This window comes from Podarcis muralis, chromosome 8, assembly GCF_964188315.1.
Source record: "Podarcis muralis chromosome 8, rPodMur119.hap1.1, whole genome shotgun sequence".
NCBI lineage: Eukaryota > Metazoa > Chordata > Lepidosauria > Squamata > Lacertidae > Podarcis > Podarcis muralis.
This window is the reverse complement of record NC_135662.1, coordinates 28,070,745-28,085,833: the sequence shown is the minus strand read 5'-3', so window position 1 is coordinate 28,085,833 and position 15,089 is coordinate 28,070,745.

Genomic DNA, 15,089 nt, shown 5'->3' with positions numbered 1-15,089 from the left:
ATACCACTTAATATATTTAAAATATCTCTAAGTGGTGTACAAAAACTGAAGCAACAACAGAAAACTAAAAATATTACAAAAAATACAGAGTTACATGTGAAAATGTTAAATAAATACAAAATTACTAATATATCAAAATCAGTATCAGTTCATTTTCCTTCTGACTGTCATGAACTGGCAGGACAGCAGAGAGGAGGAAGAGGATTCTGGCGAGGGGTGTAGCCAGGACTGGGACACACTGAGGTAAGCTGGGAATGGGGAAGGAGAGGTTGGTGTAGGAAGTATTCATAGGGTGACAGAGGATGACAAGGGATTATTGCAGAGTCAGTGCACAGGGTTAGGGCACAGGAACTGGAGCAGCACAACCCATCACCAGAGCCAGAGGAACCGTCTTCACAAACACGGCTCTGAGGCATAGGGAGCAGCAGGCAGGGTGTTCTAGGACAGGCATAGGTAAACTCAGCCTTCCAGATGTTTTGGGACTACAACTCCCATCACCCCAAGCTAACAGGACCAGTGGTCATGGATGATGGGAGTTGTAGTTCCATGCCTTGTCAAGCCCAGATGCTGCAGCCAGCAGGCAAAGTATAAAAGGGAAGCACAGCTGAGGTGTTGTGTCTCCTCCACTGCCCATGTTGGTGGACCTCAGCTTGGATCCTCCAGGATCTCTGTGGGACTGTGCTTCAGTTTGGACTTTGGACATGTGGACTGACCATGGAGTGAGGACTTGACATCCTGACTTGCCACCAGGTAGGCCAGGGGTTCAGGACACTGACGCACCCTCCCTTTCAGCCTCTGGGTTCTCACCCAGGGTCCAAACAAACTCTCAGTTCACCCACAAAGGTCTCACAATGAGAAGAGTTCCTGGAAACAGCAGACATCACCCTAGTCTCTCTCTCTCTAGACTTGCTTTTTATGGGCAGGCCCAAGGTGGCTGATACTTCCTCAAGATTCCCACAGATATGCTTCATTCAGCTGCACTCTCCACACCCAGTTCCAGGTGAAGCAGGTTTGTTAAGTTTCCCAGGGATCCAAAATATGCTAAATTCCTTTGGATGTACATCCAAGTGATGTAATGAATTTGTTTTGAACTGCAAGTTGGGCGTATGTGCTGACACTCATCAGCATGCACACTCATCAGCATGCAATAATGAACGTACTAGATTTACATAATAACATAATCCACAATCACAACATGCCAGTTGGGTTGTGTGGATTTTCCATTGGCTCAGAAAAGAAAAAGGGTGGCACAGACTGACACAAATGTTTGAACCACTGCCCCAACACCACAAGATACCATAAGTTGAATATCATTAGCATAGTACTATGAGGATTAGATAGCTACTATATGTGTTCCCTAGGGACGCGGGTGGCACTGTGGTCTAAACCACTGAGCCTCTTGGGCTTGTTGATTGGGAGGTCAGTGGAGGGAGCTCCCATTGGTCTGTCCTAGTTCCTGCCAACCTAGCAGTTCGAAAGCATGCCAGTGCAAGTAGATAAATAGGTACCACTGTGGTGGGAAGATAAATGGTGTTTCCGTGAGCTCTTATTTCCGTCATGGTGTTCTGTTGTGCCAGAAGCAGTTTAGTCATGCTGGCCACATGACCCAGAAAGCTGTCTGTGGACAAACGCTGGCTCCCTCGGCCTGAAAGCGAGATGAGTGCCGCAACCCCAAAGTTGCCTTTGACTGGACTTAACCGTCCAAGAGTCCTTTACCTTTATCTATATGTGTGTGTGTGTGTTCGTGTTCCCTATCACATTTTAGTATGTGATTTTAGTATGCTGAATTTCTATACCTGATTGAGTATATGGCTTTGTAGAAGTGTAATCACTGCACTTTTGATTTTAAGAACAAACTGGCTTCTCTCCTCAGATACTTCGTGCCACGTGGCTGGCTGGAGATGGAAAAGAAAGAAATAGGGAAGAGAGGGAATCTAGACCTTTAGGAAGCTGATTAAACACTGAATGTTCTAGATTTTCAGGATGTGTCGCTTTTCAGAACAGTTCTGATCACAATATATATACTTTGCACATATTGGCCACTGTGAGGAGCTATTACTGGCCAGTGTTTTGGTTATAGTGCCTAGGATAACTGTAATCCAAATAAAAATAAAATACATGTTAACATCTGGCTTCTATTTGGAACTTTAGAGGTCTAATAAATGTTCATCCATTGTTGGATAGTTCTGGAGGCCAATGAACAAAAAAGGTTGCTGATAATCATGCTGAACCATACTCAATAACCTATAATTCTCATGTCTGTAGCACAATTACAGCCTTTACATGTCATTTGTAAAGCTCTTAGAAATGGGACCTTACTATGAACTTCATCCAAATCCACTCAAAAGTGGTTTATTAAGCTCTATGCAGTGCACTTAAGAGATGGATGCTTGAAAACAAACCTACGCTTCTGCAGGAATTTGTAAAGAGGCCGAATTTCAGCTGCAGCCTTTACATGTCATTAATCTGAACACTTCCTAGTGGCATTGATTTATGTTGTTAACTGTTCCAGCAGCATTGGATAAGAATGAAACCTCTCTCATATGGGCAGCAGAAAATGGCTTCAAAAAAACCACCTGGAGCTGGTGTAGTCAATGCTGTTGTAAAGTTGTAATCTTGCGTGGAGTTATGTGCTCAAATGTTCCATAGGAAGGTGGATGCATAAAAGTGCTTTAAGGGTTATAGCATTAAAGGTGGAAGAATGGGACCCATTGAGTTCTGTGAGAGAAAGCAAAGAGGTTGTGATGGGCTACAAAGTTCAAGTGTGACACTGGAGTCAGAGGGAACTGTCTGAAGGAACCAAGTCATATCTTTTGCTCCCTCTAGCTCAGCACCCCGAGTGGCTGTGGCCCTCAAAGGTCTCAGGTCCTTCCACCTGTGCGCATGGGATCCTTTCAATTGGCTGGATCCTGGAACCTCTGAATGCATAGCATGCACTCTGCTGTTGGGCTATGGCTTTTTCCCAGGGACAGCTACAAGTGCATCGTGTTACTTTCTGGTACATACAAGCAACCCCTGTTTTAGGCACGACCAATATGTGTGCAATTGCACACGTGCGCATGGTGCTGTAACTGGAAGTGATCTGGAAACATCATAAAGGCACCACTAAAAGAATGGGGCAGAGGGTGGGGTGAGGTGTTTGCAGGCTTTTGTGAGTTGTTTCAATTACACACGATTTCATGGAAGTGCGCGATGACCCGGAACGCAACCCCCGCACAAACCAGGGGGTGCCTGTCATTAAAAAGCTGATGATCTCACTGGCACGGAGGGGAAGTCACATGCTGTAGTAGCAGCACAGTTGTGATGGCAGCAGCTGCCTTCCTTCAGTTACTCTTACACTGGCGTCCAGTGTCAGCCACCTCATGAGATATATACATGATAAACACAATCTTTTGGAATTCACTTCTATATGCAAAAGGGTGAGGACTTCTAAAGGTTTATTATCTCTGAAATCAGTGGTTGTTGAGAGGTTTGGGAAGCCAGGTTTGGCTCTCTGTGCTGGGAGGCTGGGTGGCAAATGAGAACTTGGCTTGATGTTGATATATAACCCTACTTACATACCTATTCAGCTGTATATTTTAATACACAGATTGTTGCAAAGGTGCTATGCTTTGTGCAGCCCTCTCTCCCACCCTTCTTCAGGAAACTGACCTTGTGCAGGCTATCCTGAGCATCCTTATGACCAGGGAAGAGGGTCTGGAATCAGTGGCAGAGCTTCATGCTCCGGCACCGGGGGGGGGGGGGGCAGAGAGCAGGCGGGGGAGGGGCTGGTGTGCATCCTGAAGGTGTGGCATCCCAGGGGTGTGGTGCGCCGCCCATAGGGGGGCAGCTGCAATGGTATATATTTGTACAGTATATATTTGTTCAGTAATTGATTCAAAACATCACATTGCCCTATGCATACAGAGAAGGGAAAACTGAATAATGTCTATTCATCATAGATTTAAAAAATGATTTACTTCCAGAACAATTTTTTCTTTCCACAATCTTCCAGCCTCCAAGCTGTTTCTGAAACAAAGCGAATTTTATCAATGTAAAGGAAAAGGTTTATTTAGTGTATAAAATCTCAGCTAGGATTGCAAAAGCTGGAAATATGCCTTTGCCTTCTGGTGCAGGCTAGACTTGGCAGCAGCCCTGAGTGCTACATAATTGCCTTTACTGCTTGTGATATTAAAAAACTTGCTTTTTTGTCCCATAAACTCGTTAATCAGGAACATTACTAAATTCCTGATCAAGCAGTTCATGAAAAAAAAATAATCAAGTTTTATCATATAAAAGATGTGCATGCATACTCTTCTGCACAGTGGTTGTTCCAAGGTTGTAAAAAGCTGGAGATAAGCTATTTTCTTTTTGATGATTTTTTTTTTTTGGGGGGGGGGGTTTAAATATTTAGATGTACTTTGTAACATACAACTATATGAATCTGATCAGTTGCATGTACATGGAGATTTGGAAGGGTGTGGAGTTGTGAACACACTGATGCTGAATCCCAGCTACTTTAAAATTTTCAGTTTATTTCTGTGGATGGCTATCACTGTGAAAGTCCCTACACTTAATGCAGAATAATGGTTCTTGAAGGCATGCAGCACATTAAACATATTCTAGATGATCTTTCATAGTGATATAGTAACAAAACTAGTAGAATTGGGCCATTTGTTTTCAGAAATGAAGGCCTTTTTTCATTGTGGATTCAACACAAATACTGTATTCTCTTGGGGAATTTTCTCTAATGTCAGCAAAAGCAGGCAAAATTAGTTGCAGTGACTGGATCTCTCCACTGAAGTGCCCAACACTGAAAAATTACTTAGGTATACATCATCTGCGGGACACCAGGTTGAGTAGATACAACCAGTTTAGATAGCCAAATCCTGTGCCCTCATGTAAGGCAGCTTCCGAAGAGCTGCATTTGGCTTGACTGATCACAAGTGGTTCAGGCCTCCTGTAGGAAATACCATCCCTTGCCCAAGTTTTCTCTTCTTATAGAAAGCAGAGGAAGCCTGTGAGACCTTTCTTGTCACAGCTTGCATGCACCAGATTTTCACAGAACCAAAGCATGGTGAATTGCCTCCTTTGCTCTCATGGCTTATGGTACCTACCACATCAGTTTCCACTGGCTGTAAATAACAGTATCTATGCCTCTACTAGCCCTGACCATTTATGCCAGTTAACCCACAGAACCATACATTTCCTTCTCCTGCTTAGGAGTGCACTGTGCTGCTTTAGTGAGTGCCACCACTCCTTGGTCACATCAACTTAATCAGATGTCAGCTTGACATAGACAGGTCAAGCTTAGCTAGTTTTGCACACAATAGAAGTCTCTGCACCAGCGATGACTGTCAGTGCTTGAGTCTAGCTGGGTCTGACACATCTGCAGCTCATTGCGGTTGCAGAGGATTCCTCTCCAGTCTTTCTCCTCAAGTGGTGCTTTAGGAGTTATATGCTGGAGCAAATGAAAATTAAGGCTGCAATCCTAAGCATGCCAACATCAATGAGTAAACATACTACTGATTTGTCTGCAAGAGCTTTAAAGTATTCTCCACCTTTAACTTTTTTTCTTTTTCTTTTTTCTTCGGCTTGGAAGAGAATGAACTAGTCACAACCACCAATTTTGATAAGCACTCTTTATATGAGATACTTAATTTCCTTTGCTGACAAGTTAAATAACACCTGAAATACATTTTTTGCAATGCAAAGTTCTGTTGCTCAGATTTAAGGAGATCTTTAGCTGGTGGTGGCAATTGGTATCTACTACATTCATTGACAAAATTTGGGCTGTAACCTGTAGTTGTTCTACTCAGTGTAGACCTATTGAAAATTAATGGACATGACTAGCTTAGGTTCATTCATTTCAACAGGTCTGCTATGACATACCCTGCAATTGTCCTGATATAAGCAGGACATCCTGTTTTGGTGGGCTGTGCTCTTGCGCAAGTCACCTGACTCCCACAAGATCGTGGCCCCAAAAGATAAGCACCCTGGTTTTACCCTGGGGCATGTTGGAGGGAATGCTTTGAGGACAACTTAGAGGGTCTCAATGGTCTTTTTCATCCTCAAGGAGAAAAAATTATCATTTCTGTGCTGTTTTTAGAGAGAGGTGAGGCAACAGGTTCCATAGAAGATTCAGATTTTCTATGATCTCTCTTCTCCATGTGGGATAACTCATTTCCACAGGCACTTTGCAGGATAGGAAAATTGTATGGTCTTATGGTGTTGCATCCAATCCAGTGGGTTTCTGTAAGCCCTTTAAGCCAGGAATACGGGGGCTTTGCTCCTTTGTAATAAGAGAATCTGCTGATAAGCAGGGCAGGAGCCATCAGCCAGAGAATACTTTAATTGTCAATAAAGAACTGTTTATTCTCCAACAGCTATGGCCAATCCACTGGAAGTCATGTGTCGTTTGTTTGTCAGGGATATCTATCCAGTGTGCCTCTTTCAAAAAGGTTACATTTGCCTCAGAACTGGAGAAGAGAGGGCAACTCATTTTCCCTCTTCAACTTAAAAAAGAGATACTGTGCATCTTGTGTGGCTAAATTGGACAGGAATCTTTGAGATTTATATCTTCCCTTGAGAAACCTGTCAGAAGAAACATGATATTAAAATATATGGGTCTCTGGCTCACTTGGATATGAATGTCACTATGTTATACCCCCACCATGGATCATGTGCCTTGCTTTTATTTGGGGTGAAATTTATTATGTTTGCCCAAACCTTCACTAAAAGATATTGCATAGATATTGATGGGTTTTATTAGGTAAGTGAGGGAATATAATTAACTATATTTTTATCACCCTACAGACCTACATGTGTGGGTTAAGGATAAGCCTGCTGTTTGTGTTTAAAAGTGCAGCGCTGAGCATTTTAAGCCATTTAACTGAAAGCATGGGAATTATCCATTAGGCTGGTCACCCTCTTTGTTACCCCATTTATCAAAGAAAGAGGCTACAAACTGAAAAGTAAGTTTAAAACATGTAGTTTACTCACAGTCAAGCATTCATCCCTAGCAGCAGTAAAAAGAAATACAAGTTAAATATTTCTATTTACAGCAAAAACAGCAAAAACAAAACACCCAGCTTCAGGCATGCTCCTGTTGCTGGAGCAAGTGGAAAGATGTCCATTTCCATGGCTGGTTGAAGAGAGAGCCAGAAAGAGGGAACAGAAAATATATCTTTGCTTCTTCCCTCCCAGGAGAAGAGGGGGAATAGCATCACAGAGTCTTCTCTACCAATTACTTTTCTATGATCTGAGCCTGCCTATCAGCAGTCTTAACCCCTTCACGTGCTGACTAGCAAGAATATGCATTGTTAGATGCATTGTGAGTCAGAAAGAAATGTTCAAGTCCTTCATCCACACAATTTACTCATTTTTAGGAAACATATGACATAATTTCCTTTATTCTACTTTTACTTTTAGAAGTTAGAAGTAGAATGCATTGATTATGAAATCAAATACATTGATTATGAAAGGTAAGCACAATGTTCTAAGTTATCACCACCCCACTTCTATATATATTTACAGAAATATCATGCATAGTATCATCTTTTTTTACATCCTAAAACAATTTTCTAGAGATTTTACAATCCAAACCCACCAGATGCAGATGTTTTTTGGTTGTGTGTGTGTGGGTTTTTTTATTGTGCGAATATCAAAACATTAAATGTGTTGCATTAGCCGGCATTCCCGCCCCAAGGCTATGCAGCTCCTGGAGAGACAGCTTACCCCCACTCTGACTGGAACAAAAGACAACAGCCACCACCCTTCCAAGATGGAGAATTGGCCATTCAATAGCCTCCCATGGGATCTCAAGTTAAACACCTCATCAGAGCTGGCAGAGGAGAATAGCAGTTAATTATCAACCCATCTTGGAGCTTAGATAGATTAATATAGCCCCATGGAAAATCCCCATGTTAACGCCCTCAGCAACACACTTTCAGGCATTCTCCATTTTAGTGTCAAATAAACAATTATGGTTAGCATTGTGTTGCATGCAAATTTAACAAACTCCATTATCTTGATTAACCATCCCATTTTACCATACAGTGGTACCTCAGGTTAAGTACTTAATTCGTTCCAGAGGTCTGTTCTTAACCTGAAACTGTTCTTAACCTGAAGCACCACTTTAGCTAATGTGGCCTCCTGCTGCTGCCGTGCCACCGGAGCCCGATTTCTGTTCTTATCCTGAAGCAAAGTTCTTAACCTGAAGCACTATTTCTGGGATAGCAGAGTCTGTAACCTGAAGCGTATGTAACCTGAAGTGTATGTAACCCGAGGTACCACTGTATTTTATTTATTTTCAGATATAACACAACTTATAACAGAACAACATTATTCCCAACTCACCCCTCCCTCCCTGAAGTACAGAGACAGTGTTAAACATGTTAATAGGTCACGTATCAAAAAAAAACCTGGGGGTGCTGTTTGTGTAAAATCTCACCTTTAAACTATAGAAATTAGGTTGCTCCTTACATTTTTTGTAATGGAAATATTCCTAAATGGAAGGCAAAACAATAAAAAATATTCTGAGAAACTTAGTTATATGTAACAAACATTTTCAGTAGAGTGTCAGCCTGATAATATGGGAATATTAAATTTTCAATTGAGTGACAAGGTGTGAGTACAGATAAGCAGGAGGTCTATAGACTTTGGAGAATTCGTGCAATTCATAAACAATTGGAGGGCTTCCTGAAACACAATATGCCTCCAGCCCATAAATTGCTTCCAAGACCTGATATTGTTGCCAGGTGCCTCCAGTGCAAAATCATATATATTTTTGCCTCTTAAGTTAATTAGCTTAGGGCTTATTTTGTCCTTTTCCCCAACCATTTATTCCTCTGCAGTGCATGCTCATTAACCTTTAGGGTAGGATTACTCTACAAGATAATCTTCATACGGACAGGGCTGAAACACGAACTGCAGTTGGTTTCCTGCTTTCTGCTAGATTTGCCTTGCAGACCAAATTGTAAGGCAGGGAATGGTGCGTGTTTTTTAAATAAGCAGTAGAGATGGTGCAGAATTTTGAAATTGGGAGGGTTTGGAAACAAACTCGCCCAGCTCAGTCCAGGAAGAATTAAAACACTCAATCCCAGAATTCCCAGAGGCAATGAAGAGTAACAAATTTGCTTGCAAGCTTTCATTCCCCCCTCCCAAGTCTCACTGTTTTCAATAGAGTTTACTCTCAGGTAAGTGTGTATAGAATTGCAACCATAGATATGTGTTTTAATATGTTTCAGTTGCCAAGAATTCCATCACAAATTTTGAAGAAATGTGAAATATGTTGGTTATAGATAGATAAACTTTATTCGCATTAGCCAATGGCCATAGCAACATAAAACAAGCAATATATACAATTAAAAAGACAACAATGGGTCAGCATGACTAAGATTATCATTCAGATAGTGGCTCTTAATCTCATTGCACCCTCGGTAAACCTAGCAACCTTTGCTGTTGTCTGATCATTTTGATCTGATAAAAGAAAGAACAATGTGGCCGCAGATGGGCAGCCTGGGATGGTAAGTAAGAGTGGGGTGATGATCTCATTCCTCAGATCTTTATAAAGGGGACAGGATAGGAGAACATGAGCCACTGTTTCCAGATTGCCATCTGCACATGGGCAGAGTTGTTTCTCAGGTGGAATCTTTTGGTATCTTCCCTCAAGTATGGCAGAGGGCATCACATCCAATCTGGCCAGTGTGAAAGCACGTCTGTATTTTGGGACTGTTAATTCATACAAATATGATGCCAGGGAATGAAATATGTTGGATAGGGAAGCTACAATCCACACATTAATAAATATGCAAATCATATAGGGATTTGCAAAGATCAAGCCTTTTCTCCCCTGCATTTCAACTTTCTGCATTCCAAGCACCTGTTTCTTCCACTGAGAGGAATACTGCAGGGAATTGCTGCTATGGTGATGCTTTGCCCCTTCTTGCAGTTGACATATTCCCAGCTTAAAATGCAGCTAGGTTATTCTTTCCTAATTCAGGTCAAAGAAGCAACAAGATAGATACAGGAAAGATATGGACTTTCCAAACCAGCAACGGGAGTGCACTGGATGCAGAGTAAATGGAAGTGTGTACATGTCTTAAGGCAGCACTGGAGAAAAGGTGGCCTCCAGATGTTTCTGGACTCCAACTCCCAGCAGCCACAGCAAGCACAGTGAATAGTTGTGGATGATGGGCATTGTAGTTAGGGAGGGGAGGATCTACCAATTGTGGTTCTCTTGGTTTTTCATTTTTCCAACCTTAAATGCAGTTCTCATTTTGCAGCTATTTGTGATTTTTTTTTAAAATATGAAAATTCAGTGGAGTTTTCACTGATGTACACGTCTTGCCAGCATTCCGCCTTAATATACAGCAATGTTGTATGTTATTTTCATGAATATTCATGAATATTCTTCAGTTTTTTGACCTGTATTGCAAAATTCAGATAATGTGAATTTTGAAGGCTAGGTGTGTTTCAGTTTCCATATTGTTTCTGAAAGTGTAGATTTGACAGTCTGGGATTTTAATACAAACTGAATTGATTTTTTCTCTCCATCTCTAGTTGTAGTCCAGCAACATCTACAGATTCCTCATTCTTGCTTACTTGCTTCACTCTGCGAATTCTCAAGTAAGTAAAGTAAAGCCCAGATAGGGAGTAGAGCATGCATACGAAGAGTATGTAATCAAGCAAAGAAAACAAATTACTTTAAGGACTGTCCTTATTTTGCAGAACAGGTTCATAATTACAGTCACAGGTAAAACTAAGGATGTTTTCTCATTATATTTGTAAATCATTCCCACTCCCTCTTATAGCACCTTCACTTCTCTTCAGATTGCTAAAGTTACAGGAGATTTGCTCTGAAAGCTATTAAAATCAGCTTTTAAGATCTGAAGCACTGAAAGTATATGCTCATTTATTTGAAAATAGGGTGTAGCAGAATACTTGGAAAAGTTTAAATACTGTGTGTTGGTTATATTTATTTATTCATTTATTATACATATCTTCCACTTTCCAGCTCCCATCCTCACATTGACCTGGTTGAGTTGGGCTAAACAATATTACACCATAATGTACCTCAAATTGGTTGTTAAGTTGCTAATGACTTCCCACAGGAATTATAGTTGAAAGTATAGCATGTATTCCATTTATGTTGCTAATATTCCAGTTCTTCAGTTGAAGCAATGCTGTCATTGCTAGTGAAGAAAAAGAGCTGCTTGGTGCATTAGTTGCTAGGTTACCTGAAAAACAAGGGTGGTGAACCTGCGGCCCTCTGGATTTTGTTGGACTACAACTCCCATTATGCCTGACCACTGGCTGTGGTGGCAGGGGCTGGTGGGAGTTGGGATGCAACAAAATTTGAAGGGTCACCATTCCCTTATCCTTGCTTCAGAATATAGAAGGAGAAGCTGTTGCTGCTGCTGCACCTCCTGCTTCATCCTTTCCTGGGTACCATTACTCCTCTTCTCTCCCTTTCTCCCTTTCTGTTATAATGCACAACATATTACTTCAGCAAAAGTGGTAGGAGGGTGAGTACTTGAGAAGGAACGAAATGGGAGTTGCAGTAATTTCCTTTCCCATCGCACCAGTGAGTCGAGTCAAGTCATTTTATTACAGTCAATGACCAGTATCAAGACAAAGACACCAATTACAAAAATTAAAAACTCAAGACAAAATAAGATGATATGAAATCACATATACACAAAAAAGCAGTTCTAGATGGTCATCTATCTGTCAGAAAGGAAACTCTTCTGACCTAAGCATGTCCATCATTGCACCAGTGATATGAACGAGGAATATACATTCTCCAGGAAGCGACGAGTCAGTCCTAAGCATTTCCTGCAGGAATCATTTAGCGTGAGTTATGCAGTTAAATAAGAACAAACAAACATCTGCACAGATAGACAGCCTTTGGGAGTGTGTCCTACAGTTGCTAGGCAACTTGTGAAATGTCTAGACAGGTTATTGGAGAATGGCTTGGAGTGGCTGTGAGAAGTAACAAAATGTGGTGTGGACCCAACAAGTCCCACCATCCTCACAGACATGCTTGGTGAGGGCATGAGAGAGGACCTTCTTGGTGGATGCTCCCAGATTATGGAACTCCCTACCCTGGGAGGCTAAACTGCCCCTTCCCTCCTCTACTTTCACTGGCAGGCAAATACTGTTTGTTGTTGTTGTTCAGGCAGGTCTTTGGCTACTAACTGGCTCCTACTAACTACCCTGCACTGTCTGAAGGTGTTGATCATTTCCTCTTTCCTCTTTTTTTGTTGTTGTGGTTTTTAGTGTTCTCAACGGTGTCTTTGATAGGGTTATTTATGAAGAAGTGTGTGTGCGTGTGTGTGTGTGTGTGTGTGTGTGTGTGTGTATCGATTTTAGGTAGAACTGTTTTAATTCATGCTTTGAGCCGCCTTGGGTCCTGCACTGGGAGAAAGATGATATATAAACAAAACAAAGAAATAACTAAGGAGGGGAGAAGACACAAATCTGGACCTCTTCCCAAAATAATTCGGGAGAGCTTTCTCTACGAATATGTCAGTGTTTGAATAGATGCAGTGCTTTTTTCAGGAGGTACGCAGGGGTATGCATACCCTTAAACATTTTGTGAATCTAAGTTTGGCCTCATTGAGGATGCCCCTCATTGAGGGGCAGTATTTCAATATGAGTGGGAAAATGAGAGTACCCCTAAACATATTTTTAAAGAAAAAAAGCACTGAATAGATGGATGATGACATGAAGTAGATAGTCTATAAGACAGTTTGGGAGCTGTTAGTTTGACAGTTGCATCCTTTTCTGGGCACCTTTCCAGAGGCCACATGCCAGAGGCAAAAGTGGGCGGGGCAGTGAATGTACATTTTACCTTTGTGCAACAGGCCAGTTTCTACACACAGTCACAAATCCCTTTCTGTCCTCAGAGAACATGCATTTACATCCAGGCTTTTAGACCCCAGACTTCTGGGAACCAGCTTCTGTCTCTGGTGCTCACCTGTGCACTTTTCTCAGCTGCCAATATTAGCAGAGCATCATAGGAGAATGAGCAGCCCCAAAGAACCTGCTGGTGACACAAATTTGCATAACATTTGCATGTGCCAATTTAAGGTGGAAGGTGGGTCTTTGGAGTATGACCAGCTGCCTTGTATACAAAGTAAAACAACAACAACTTGAACAAGTTTTTGAAGATGGAGGGGAAGGGACAAGAGATCCAATGCCTGATGTGGAAGACGTGGGACTTGGGGTGCCCTAGCTACCTCCCCAAATACCCTGCCTGTCTTTGACCCATTTGGGGGTACAGAGTGCATTCAGAGGCAGGGCACCCACTTTATAAATGGGGGAGTCATGGAAGTTGACATGCTGTCAAGTCATAAGCCATTAGGTGATGAGAATACATTGCACATCTATCTTCCTAGAAAACATTTCCATTTCCCCCTTAAAATAAAGCTTGGGAAAGCTTTTCTTCATTCATTCACAGCCATCTCCATGCATCACTGTTTGCAGCTGTCTTCATTTGATAACATAAAAAAACACAGGGGCGGGGAGAAACCCAAGCAATAAATTTAGCTTTTCTTCTAGTCATGCATTCTATCAAAACTCACCATCTAACTGCTTTTGCTTCCTCATCATTTTTCATTGTCCACCTGTCCTTCAGTAAAATGTCACAAACAGGAGAGGCAAACCAATAAACATAAGTCTACCCAAGGGTCCTCCTATGCCTTATAGTGAACCCGATGTCTCCAGTAGTGAACCATTGACTTAGTCAACTTGGCTGAGCCTGGCCAGGATAACAGGGCTGCCCTCACTGTAGGATTGGTGCTGTTCCTTAAAAGATAGAAGACGAGCAGAAACTAGGAGAGAGCTCAGTGAAACCTGCCTCTGGCCAAAGTTCGTTGCTGGAATCCATATTGCTGTTTAAAGGGGAAAAGGAACACCAACAGAATTATCCTTAACCTTTACTCTTTGGTAGAGATGGAAGGATCTGTCTATATTGATTTTCTCCAGTTCTTATTTTTCCAATGTGAAATCTAGTTCCCTGGATTTCTGCAGAAATTTGCAAAGGGTTTTGTTTTTTAAAAACACAATTCCTCACAAAAATTCTTCAGCAATTTTGTGCAAATCTTTCCTTTAAAAAATCATGCAGTTTTGACTAATTTACGCAGTTTAGCAAGTACTTTCCCCTAATATGTCTTTTGTATGTTATTTTCACTAATATATTCCTTTTTTTACCCACATTTCCCCCAAATATATGCACTTTTGCAATCTTGGTGTGGCTGGAGATATTAACGGCAGTGGGGAGTAGGGCAGACTCAAATCTGATGCTCATCCCTGGTCCGGAAATATTGTACCTGACCCACTTCCATTTCTTTCTACCTTACCTTTCAGTGAGGCATGATCCTCAGTTGGTATCTAAACAGCATTTTTATGCTCATCCTTAATTAACGTTTTTGTTTTTGTTTTAACGAGGAAAGGGTAATATACACAGGATATAAACAGCTTGGGCGGATGGAAATCTAAGGCAGTTTAAATTCCCACCAATGACTGTACAGTTCAGAATTCCACAGAGCATACATTCTGAGAGGAAAAATGAATGTGAACTTTAAGGCAGAGCAGAGAATCTGCTCATTTCTTAAGTGGCATTACTAATTAACTCAAACCCCTCAGTGTGAGGAAGTGTGGCAGATGCTTGGTGCTATCGGAGAAAGGATCTTCCGGGTGGGATTTTAGAGAAAAAGAGTTGTTACGTTTTAATGTTTCTCAGTGCACACCTCCAAATGTTCTCAAACGCTTTGAAAAAATTGTATTCAGGAAAATGTAAGTAGAGAAGAGAAATTGTGATCTTTATGCTTATAGCAACAAATTGCTCTCCCCCTCCTCTTTCTCTCTTTGAATTTTCATCCCCCCTCAAAGGAACGGGTAGAAAAACTGGGTGCCATGTTCCTCTAAAACTGTTCCCTTCAGAATTCTTTCAGGACTGGGCTTCTGAAAGGCTTCTGTTTTGGGAGGAGGTGTAACTATTAGACTCAGAAGAAAACTTGAGGGGCAGAACTGGAATCAGACTTTTTGTTATTTATTCTTTATGCTGCCATCTGGCTAGTAGGTTAGGCCAGTTTTACCAATCT